The 11,485-nt window shown below is 37.9% G+C and overlaps 1 long non-coding RNA gene across 1 annotated transcript; it reads left to right on the top strand.

The window, feature by feature from the left end:
• Positions 1 to 168: 168 nt before the first annotated feature.
• LOC145719205 (uncharacterized) lies at positions 169 to 6,883 on the top strand. Its single transcript, XR_014142241.1, has 2 exons — positions 169 to 3,183; positions 4,130 to 6,883. It is a non-coding gene; the product is annotated as an uncharacterized LOC145719205 (long non-coding RNA).
• Positions 6,884 to 11,485: the final 4,602 nt, after the last annotated feature.

The raw sequence follows: 11,485 nt of genomic DNA, 5'->3' as shown, positions 1-11,485 counted from the left end.
GATCTGTTGAGTTCGTAGGTGTTCAGAATGGTTTGATGCCTATCCAGCTGAATTCCTGGGACCAGACAAAATCCAGGTCTCCTACTCCTCCACCATCTTGCTCCGCCCCCTGAGTTCAAGTTTTAAAGCATTGTGGTCTGAAAATATGCATCATATAATCTCAATCTTTTGGTACTGGTCATCATATAATCATCATATGCATCATATAATCTCAATCTTTTGAGACCTAATTTGTGACCCAGTATGTGATCTATTCTGGGGAATGTTCTGTGTGCACTTGAAAAGAATGTGTATTCTCTTGCCTTAGGATGAAATGCTCTGAATTTATCTGTGAAGTCCATCTGGTCCAGTGTGTCATTCAAAGCCTTTGTTTCCTTGTTGATCTGCTTAGATGATCTGTTCATTGTTGTGAGTGGGGTGTTAAAGTCCCCTAGTATTATTGTATTATTATCAATGTATTTCTTTAATTTTGTTGTTAATTGCCTTATATAATTGGCTGCTCCCAGGTTAGGGGCATAAATATTTACAATTGTTAGATCTTCTTGCTGGACAGACCTTCTTATTATGATATAATGGCCTTCTTCATCTCTTAATACAATTTTTGGTTTAAAATCTAGTTTGTCTCATATAAGGATTGCTACTCCAGTTTTCTTTTGATGTCCATTAGCATGATAAATGGTTCTTCACCCCCCGCTTTCAATCTGGAGGTGCCTTTGGGTCTAAAATGAGTCTCTTGTAGACAGCATATCAATGGGTCTTTTTTTTTTAAATCCAATCTGATACCCTGTGTCTTTTGATTGGAGTATCTAATCCATTTACATTCAGAGTAACTGTGATAGATGTGAATGTAGTGCCAATGTATTACCTATAAAGTCACTGTTTCTGTAGATGGTCTCTGTTCCTTTCTCATGTTTGTTACTTTTGGGCTCTTTCTTTGCTCAAAGGATCCCTTTAATATTTCTTGCAGGTCTGGTTTAGTGTTCACAAATTCCTTTACTTTTTGTTTCCTGAAAACTCTTATCTCTCTTTCTATACTGAATGACAGCCTTGCTGGATAAAGTATTCTTGGCTGCATATGTTTCCCATTTTGCACATTGAATATATCATGCCAGTCCTTTCTGGCCTGCCAGGTATCTGTGGACAGGTCTGCTGCCAGCCTTATATTTCTACCCTTGTAGGTTAAGGACCTCTTGTCCTGACCTGCTTTCAGGATTTTCTCTTTATCTCTGAAATTTGCAAGCTTCACTATTATATGTTGAGTTGTTGACCTATTTTTATTGATGTTGATGGCAGTTCTCTGTGCCTCCTATACTTGAATGACTGTTTTCTTCCCTAGATTATGGAAGTTCTCAGCTATAATTTGTTCAAATAAACCTTCTACCCCTCTGTCTCTCGCCTTCTTTTCTGGAACCCCTATTATTCTAATATTATTTCACTTTATGCTATTGTTGATTTCTCGAATTCTTCCTTGGTGATCCAAAAATTGTTTTTCTCTATTTTTCTCAGCTTCTTTATTCTCCATCATTTTCTTTTCTATATCACTGACTCTTTCTTCTGCCTCATTTATCCTAGCAGTTAGAGCCTCCATTTTTTACTGCATCTCAGTAAGAGCTTTTTAAATTTTGGACTGATTAGATTTTAGTTCTTTTAATTCTCCAGTAAGGAATTCTCCACTTCTATGTTTTTTTCAAGTCCAGCTAGTATCTTTATAATTGTTCTTTTGAATTCTAGTTCCACCATCTTACTGATAGCCATATTGATTAAATCCTTGGCAGAGGGTACTGCCTCCTGATTTCTTTTGGAGTGAATTTTTACATCTCATTATTATGTCCAGAAAAGAATAGATGAAAGAGAGAGGAAAGATAAAAATAGCAACAACAAGAGAAAAATACAAACAAACCAGAAGAAAACAAAATAAGAAAAAAAAATCATTCAACAAATGAAACAGAACAAAACAATAAACTATATCCTGGGTGTATTTTGGTCTGTTTCTTAAAAGAAACTAGATCCCAAAATAGGAAAGAAAGAAAAACTTATATATATACAAAAATAAAATAAAATATAAAGACAGGAAACCAAATATATATATATGAAAAAATTTTTAAAAATGAGTTGATAAAATAAGAAAATAGCTGAAAGAAAATAAAACTGAAAGACTACAGAATGAGTAAAAAAAACCCCACACACACGAATGCTCTATACCATTTTCCCCAAAAGCTGAAGTTTTGCAGTTCTCTATGATCCATAAATTTGGTGCTAAGGAGTTCTTCCTGCTGGTCCTTTGGAGGGGCCTATTGTGCTGATTCTCTGGTGTCTTTGCCCTGTTGGAATTGCCCCTCCTTTGCCAGGGGGACGGGCTCAGTGTTAGCGGCTCTGGATTGCACTATGTGGTGCTATTTTGCTCCCTGGAGGCTTTCAGCATTGATAGGGAGCATGAGAATGGGGAAGCCCCAATCTCTAGCCCCAGAGCTCAAAGGTTTTGCTCCTCACTCTTCAGTGAGCCCTCACAGACAAGTAGTCAATCACTTTTGTCTCCCTGGTTTCCTTCCAAACTCTGTTCACCTGGCCTGTGATCCAGCATTTTTATGTCAGGCATGGGACCCAGTTTCAAGTCTCCAAACATTATGGACTCCTGTGGCATGGACCTGGGCCATTTCTCCCATGTGCAGGAGAGCTGTCTTGCCATGCTTCTGCCTTTTGTTGGGCTCCTGCCTGGAGTGTGGTGGTGCAACTGTGCAGCAGTTTGCAGTTTATGGCAACACTGAGCAGAAAGCTGGCACCTAGACTTGGGATTTTCAGCCAGCTTCCCCGCTCTGATGCCTGGGAACTCTCCTGCACTCAGGCACCACTGTTCTTGTGACCCCGGGGATCCTGAGACCATGCTGTCCCACCTGGGATTCTGCCCTGCTTTACCACCTGAGCACCTTTAAGCCAGTGATGTTCCCAGTCACTGTAGCAGACTTCTAAATGTTCTGATTTTGCACTCAGCTTCTTATAGTACTTTGCAGTAGCCTCCTTGAGCAGGCTCCTCCCCACGGGGTATCCTCTGATATTTCACCCCAGATTCACATCTCTGCACCTTCTACTATGCAAAAAGTGGACTCTTCTATTTGTAGAATTCCAGCAACTCTTTTCTCCAATCTCCAATTGATTTCTCACGTGTTCAGAATGATTTGATATCTAGCTGAATTCCAGGGACCAGAAGAAATTAGGATCACCTTGTCCTCTGCCATCCTAACGCCTCTGCATATATACCATATCTTCTTTATCCATTTTCCTGTCTATAGACACTTTGGCTGCTTCTGTAATTTGACTATTGTAAATAATGCTGCTATAAACATAAGGATGCATGTATCCCTTTGAATTAGTGTTTTTTAAAAAAGATTTTATTTGTTTATTTGACAGAGAGAGCAAGAAAGCACAAGCAGGGGGAGCAGTAGAAGGAGAGGGAGAAGCAGGCTCCCCGCCGAGCCGGGAGCCTGGTGCAGGGTTCGATCCCAGGACCCTGGGATCATGACCCGAGCTGAAAGCAGAACTTAAACATCTGAGCCACCCAGGCACCCTGAATTCGTGTTTTTGTATTTTGGGAGCAAATGCCCAGTAGTGTAATTACTGGAATGTAAGATAGTTATATTTTTAACATTTTGAGGAACCTCCATACTGCCTTCTGCAGTGGCTGCGCCAGTTTGTCCACCAACAGTGGACAAGGGTTCCTTTCTCTCCACATTTTTGCCCACACTTGTTTTGTATACCTTCTTTAAAAAAAGTCTATTTAGGTCCTCTGCCCTTTTTTATTCAGATTGTTGTGTTTGGTGTTGAGTTGAATAAGTTCTTTATATATTTTGGATATTAACCTCTTATTGGATATATCATTTGCAAATTTCTTTTCCCATTCAGTAGGCTGCATTTTTTGTTTTGTTGATGATTTCCTTAGCTGTGCAAAAGCTTATTCTTTTGGTGTAATCCCAATAGTTTAATATTGCTTTTCTTTCTGTTATCAGAGAAGACATATCTAGAAAAATGTTTTTACAGCCTATGTTTTCTTCTAGGAATTTTATGGTTTCAGGTCTCACATTTAGGTCTTTAAACCAGTTTGAGTTTATTATTTTTTTGTAAGGAACTCATCCAGTTTCATTCTTTTGCATGTAGCTGTCCAGTTTTCTCAACACCATTTGTTGAAAAGACTGTCTTTTCCCCATTAAATATTCTCGCTTCCTTTGTCATAGATTAATTGACCATAAAAGCATGGGCTTATTTCTGGATTCTCTATTCTGCTCCATTGATCTATGTGTCTATTTTTGCCAGTACTATTCTGTTTTCATTACTATAACTCTGTAGTTACCTTAAAATCTGGAATTGTGATACATCCATCTTCGTTCTTCTTTTTCAAGATTGCTTTGGCTAATCGGGGTCTTTTGCGGTTCTATACAAATTTTAGGATTATTTGTTCCAGTTCTGTAAGAAATGCTGTTGGTATTTCAATAGGGATTTCATTAAATCTGTAGATTGCTTTGGGTAATATTGCCTTTAACAATATTTGTTCTTCCAATACATGAACATTTAATACCTTTCCATTTGTTTGGTTATCTTTAATTTCTTTCATCAATGTTTTATAGTTTTCAGAGTACATGTCTTTCACCTCCTTGGTTAAGTTTATTCCTAGGTATTTTATTATTTTTGGTACAATTATAAATGGGATTGTTTTCTTAATTTCTCCCTTTGCTACTTCATTATTAGTATATACAAATGCAAGTAATTTCTGTGTATTAATTTTGTATCCTGCAACTTTACTGAATTCATTTATCAGTTCTAATGGTATTTTGGTGGAGTATTTAGGGTTTTCTATATATAGTATCATGTCATCTGCAAATAATGAGAATTTTACTTTTTCCTTACCAATTTGGATGCCTTTGTTTCTTTTTGAGGAGGAGATGTCTAATTGCTGTGGTTAGAACATCCAGTACATGTTGAATAAAAGTTGTGAAAGTGGACACATTTGTCTTCTTCTTCACCTTAGAGGAAAAGCTCTCAGATTTTCCCCATTGAATATGATGTTAGCTGTGGTTTTTCATATATGGCCTTTATTATGTTGAGGTTTGCTACCTCTAAACCTACTTTGAATGTTTTTTTTTTTTATCATGAATGGATGTTGTACTTTGTCAAATGCTTTGAAATGATCATATAGTTTTTATCCTTTCTCTTATTGATGTGATGTATCACATTAATTGATTTGCAAATATTGAACCACCCTTGCATTAGGGAATAAATCCCACTTGATAATGGTGAATGATTTTTTTACTGTCTTTTTGTATTCAATTTGCTAGTGTTTTGTTGAGGATTGTTGCATCTATGTTCATCAGAAATACTAGCCTGTAGTTTTATTTTTTGGTAGTGTCTTTATCTGGTTTTGGTATCAGGGTAACATTGACCTTATAGAATGATTTTTTTTCATAGAATGATTTCAAAAGCTTTTCTAATTTTTTGAATCATTTGAGAAGAATAGGCATTAACTCTTCTGTAATATTTGGTGGAATTCACCTGTGAAACCATCTGGTTCTGTACTTGTCTTTGTTGGGAGTTTTTTTGTTTTTGTTTTTGTTTTTTTAATTACTAACTCCACTTCATTGCCAATAATCAGTGTGTTCAAATATTCTATCTCTTCCTTATTCAGTTTTGGGAGGTTACATGTTTCTAGGAATTTGGAAGGTTGTATGTTTCTAGGAATTTATCCATTTCTTCTAGGTTGTCCAATTTGTTGGCATATAACTTTCATAATATTCTCTCATAATTCTTTTTGTTTCTGTGGTGTTGATTGTTATTTCTCCTTCCTCTGATTTTATTTATATGAATCTTCTCTTTTCTGTTTTTGATGAGTGCAGTTAAAGGCTTATCGATTTTGTCAATCTTTTTTTTTTTTAAAGATTTTATTTATTTATTTGACAGAGACAGATACAGTGAGAGAGGGAGAGCACAAGCAGGGGCAGAGGGAGAAGTAGGCTTCCTGCCGAGCAGGGAGCCCGATGCAGGGCTCGATCCCAGGACCCTGGGATCATGACCTGAGCCGAAGGCAAATGCTTAACGACTGAGCTACCCAGGCGCCCTGATTTTGTCAATCTTTTTAAAAACTAGCTTCTGGTTTCATTGATCTGTTCTGTCATTTTTGTTGCTATTTCATTTATTTCTGCTCTAATCTTTATTATTTCCTTCCTTTTACTGACTTTGAGCTTTGTTTCTTTGTGTTTTTTTTTTTTTTAAGCTCCTTTAGGTATAAGGTTATGTCATTAATTTGAGATTTCTCTTCTAGAGGTAGGCCTGTATTGCCATAATCTTCCCTCTTAGAATAGTTTTGCTGCATCCTCAAAATTTTGGACCACAGTGTTTTCATTTTCATATGTCTCCATGAATTTTTTATTTCCTTTATTTTGTGACTGATCCACTCATTGTTTAGTAGCATGTTATTTACCTCCATGTATTTGTGTTCTCTCCAGTTTTTTTCTTGTAGTTGGTTTCTAGTTTCATATTGTTGTGGTTGAAAAAGATGTATATGATTTCCACTTTTTTTTTTTGCATTTATTGACGCAGGTTTTGTGTCCTAACATGATCTATTCTGGGCATTGCTCCATGTGCACTTGAAAAGAATGTGTATCCACTGTTTTTAGATTGAATGTTTTGAATATAACTTTTAGGTGCATCTGGTTCAATACTTCATTCAAAACTGTTGTTTCCTTGTTGATTTTAAGTCTGGATGATCTATCTGTTGATGTAAGTGGGGTGTTAGAGTCCCCTACTATTATTATATTGCTGTCAATTTCTGCCTTTATGTCTGTGAATACTTGCTTTATGTATATAGGATTGTTGGCTGCATAAATATAATTGTCACATTTTTTGTGTTATATTGTTCCCTTTATCATTATGTAGTGTCAATTATTTTTGTATTGTTACAGTCTTTGTTTTAAAGGCTATTTTATTCACTTGGGGTAAGAGTAAAGATGTCAGAGAAGTAGGAGGACCCTAGACTTGCTTAGTCCCTCAAACACAGCTAGATAAATATCAAATCATTCTGAATACCCAAGAAAATGATGTGAGGACTGACAGAACAAACTGCACTACTACAGTCGGTGAAGTAGCCACACCAAGGAAGGTAGGAAGTACAGAAACGTACTTTGGGGGAGAAATGGATCATGGGTGCTGAGGAGGGGCCAGAGGCCTGGTCGTGCATAAAGGCAAGAGAGAGGAGCACACAAAGGATCACAGAAGGAGAACCCTTCCTCAAAGCCATTGATTGGGAAAATGAGAGGGCCTGATTTTCCTGAGTTTTTGCAACCAGTGGGGCTCAAAGACTGGGGTTTTAGAGGTCCACAGCATGGCTGGTATAGAGCCCTGAGGGTGCTACAGTGCTCCTGGTGAGAAGGCAGGCAGGTAACCTGGGGACAAATGGTGCAATCTGAAGATTGCCTAAGAAACACTGGGAGAGACTGTTCCCTTTTCATGTAGTGCATCTGAGAAAGGTGGCATTGCCTCTCTGGGGACAAAAGAGCCAGTGGGTGCCATTTACTTCCCCTGCCCCTCAGCATAGGTGCAGAGACAGCTGCTGAGGGTGGCTAACTCAGACACTGGCTGTTTAGTGTGCTTTGTTCCAAATCCCATACTCCTGCACTCTGGTGCCACTGCCCTTCTGGGTCAAACTTGAATCAATCCCAGCACAGTGAGACTGTAACCCAGAAGATCAGACCAGATCCCCACCACACCAGGTCCCTAAAGTTTGGAGTTTTTTTTTTTTTTTAAGATTTTATTTATTTATTTGAGAGAGAGAGAATGAGAGACAGAGAGCATGAGAGGGAGGAAGGTCAGAGGGAGAAACAGACTCCCTGCCGAGCAGGGAGCCCGATAAAGTTTGGAGTTTTAAAACTTAACAGGCCTGGCTGGGATAGAGTCCAAAGTGCACTACACTGCTCCAGGCAGGAAAGCAACCCAGACACAGACAGTGTGTAAGCAGCAAGCTTAAAAAAAACAAACCCAAAAAAAACCAAAAAACAATGATGCATGAGGGGACATTATGCACTTTTTGGGGGGGCTTCCCTGACAGCAGCAAGCATGAATGCCTCTCTCCAGGGGCAAAGAAGCTGACTGACACCATTTCCCTCTCCTTACCCTCAGCATAAACCAACTTCAGTAAATAACACAGCACCAACACTGGCTGCTTAACCTGCTTACATCAAGTACCATCCCCCTGTGCTCTGCTGGTACTGCTTTACTCAGGCAAGTGTGCCTAAGAACCAGTGCTGCAGGCCCCTCCCCCAGAAGACCAACACAAACCCCCACATGCACCATGTCTACTAACCATAGAGTTATGAGAACTTCAGTACTAGAGGAAATAGCATCAGATCTCATTAAACAAGCCAGAGCACACCTGGTTAAAACTTGCCACACTCTGGCCAAGGTTCAAACACTCCCCACTATGTGCAAGGAGGAAATCTGCAGAAAACTGTCTTGAGGGATAGAGCAGCAAAAACACAGCAGCAGAGTGCATATAGCACAAACATGTGACACTTCCCAAAGCACCAGGCCCTGGACATTCTATGATCTCTTCTTCACAAAGCCATCACTCTCAGGAACAGGAAACATAAGAGGCTTTCTTAACACAGAGAAGTCAGAGTCCTAGACAAAATGCCAACACAGAGGAATTCATCCCAAAAGAGAGAACAAGAAAAGGTCACAGCTAATTGAAACAAATATAAGTAATATGCATGATCCAAAATTTAAAGCAACAGCCATAAGGATACTAGAGAGCTTGAGAAAAGCATAAAGACATCAGGGAAACCCTTACCACAGAGATAAAAGAGCTAAAAACAGATCAGGTCAAATTGAAAAATGCAATAACTTAGGTTCGAAACCAGCTGAATATAATGACCTCAGGGATGGAAGACATAAAGGAACAAAAAAGTGATACAAAAGATAGAATTATGGGAAATAATGAAGGTGAACAAAAGAGGGGAAAAAATCTTGGATCACAAAAGTAGACTTAGGGAACTCAGTAACTCCATCAAACATAACATCCATGTCATATGAGTTACAGAAGAAGAATAGAGAGAAAAGGGAGAAGGTTTATTTGAGGAAATTATACCTGAAAAATTCCCTAATCTGGGGAAGGAAATGACATCCAGATTCAGGAGGCACAGAGAACTACTATCAAAGTTAACAAAAACAGGCCAACAGCAAGACATATTGTAACTAAATTTGCAGAATATAAAGAAAAAGTCCTAAAATCAGCAAGACAATGGAAGACCAATAAGATTAGCTGCAAAACTCCACAGAAACTTGGCAGGTCAGAAGAGAGTGGCATATTATATTTAAGCATGGAATGGGAACAATCTGCAGCCAAGAATACTCTATCTAGCAAGGCTATCATTCAGAATAGGAGAGATAAACAGTTCCCCACACAAACAAAAACTAAAGGAGTTTGTGACCACTAAAACAGCCCTGTATGAAATATTAAAGGGATTCTTTGAGTGGGAAAGAAAGACCAAAAGTGACAAAGACTAGAAAGGAAGAAAGTAAGTCTTCAGAAATATTGACAAAACAACTAATAAAATGGAACTAAATTCGTATCTATCAATAATTACTTTGAATGTAAATGGACTAAGTGCTCTAATCAAAAGACATAAAGTATCAGAAAGAATATAAAAACAAGACCCAGCTATATGCTGACTACAAGAGACTCATTTTAGACCCAAACACCTGAAGATTGAAAGTGAGGGGATGGAGAAACATTTATCATGCTAATGGACATCAAAAGAAAGCCAGAGTAGCCATACTTAGACAAATTAGATTTTATTTATTTATTTTTTACAAACTAGATTTTAAACCAAAGACTGTAACAAGAGTTGAAGAAGGGCACTATATCATAATAAAGGGGTCTACTCAGCAAGAAGATCTAACAATTGTAAATATTGATGCCCCCAATTTGGGAGCACCCAAATATATAAAACAATAAGAATAAAGGAACTCATTGATTATAATACAATAATAGTAGGGGACTTGAACACCCCACTTACATCAATGGATAGATCATCTAAGCAGAAAATCAACAAGGAAACAATGGCTTTAAATGACACACTGGACCAGATGCACTTAACAGATATATTCAGAACATTTCATCCTAAAGCAGCAGAACACATATTCTTTTCAAGTGCACATGGGACATTCTCCAGGAGAGGTCACATACTGGGTCACAAGTCAACCCTCAACAAAGATAAAAGATTGAGATCATACCATGCATATTTTCAGGTCACAATGCTAAAAACTTGAAGTCAACCACACAAAAAAAATTTTTTTTGGCTATACCACAAATACATGGAGGTTAAGGAACATCCTACTAAAGAATGAATGGGTTAACCAGGAAATTAAGGGAGAAATTTTAAACAGTACATAGTAGCAAATGAAAATGAAAGCATGGCAGTCCAAACCTTTGGGATGCAGCAAAGGTGGTCCTAAGAGGGAAGTATATAGCAACAGGCTTACTTAAAGAAGCAAGCAAAGTCTCAAATACACAACTTAACGTTACATCTAACGGAGCTAGAAAAGGAACAACAAATAAAGCCTAAGGCCAACCAAAGAAGGGAAATAGTAAAGATTAGAGCAGAAATAAATGATAAAGAAGGGTGCATGAGTGGCTCAGTTTCTTAAGTATTCTGCTCTTGATTTCAGCTCAGGTCATGATCTCAGGGTTGTGAGATCAAGCCCCATGTTAGGCTCCACATGGAGCCTGGTTAAGATTCCCTCTCTCCCTCTCCCTCTGCTTCTACCAACACCCTCTCCCTCTCCTATGGTGCACCCTCTCTAAAACAAAGAAAGAAATGATATAGAAACAAACAAACAAAACAGTAGAACAAATCAGTGAAAACAGGAGCTGATTCTTGAAAAATTAATAGAATTGATGAACACCTAGCCAGACTTATCAAAAGGAAAAGAGAAAGGAGCCAAATAAATAAAATCACGTATAAAAAAGGAGACATCACAACCAACACCACAGAAATACAAACAATTCTAAGAAAATACTATGGAAAATCATATGCCAACAAATTGGATGATTTGGAAGAAATGGATAAATTCCTAGAAACATATAATTACAAAAACTGAAACAGAAAGAAATAGAAAACTTGAACAGACTGATAACCAGCAAAGAAATTGAATCAGTAATCAAAAATCTCCCAACAAACAAAATTCCTGGGCCAGATGGCTTCCCACGGGAATTCTACCAGACATTTAAAGGGGAATATCTACCAGACATTAAAGGGAAATGTCTACCAGACAGTTAATACCTATTCTCACACTGTTCCAAAAAATTGAAATGGAAAGAAAACTTCCAAACTTATTCTGAGGCCAACATTACCCTGATTCTAAAACTAGACAAAGACTCCACTTTTAAAAAAGGAAACTACAAGCCAATATCCCTGATGAACATAGACACAAAAATTCTCAAGAA

Source organism: Leptonychotes weddellii, unplaced genomic scaffold (genome assembly GCF_054177405.1).
Source record: "Leptonychotes weddellii isolate Sample4059 unplaced genomic scaffold, ASM5417740v2 HiC_scaffold_3423, whole genome shotgun sequence".
NCBI lineage: Eukaryota > Metazoa > Chordata > Mammalia > Carnivora > Phocidae > Leptonychotes > Leptonychotes weddellii.
Note: the sequence above shows the minus strand (reverse complement) of the source record. Positions and strands in the feature narration are given on the sequence as shown.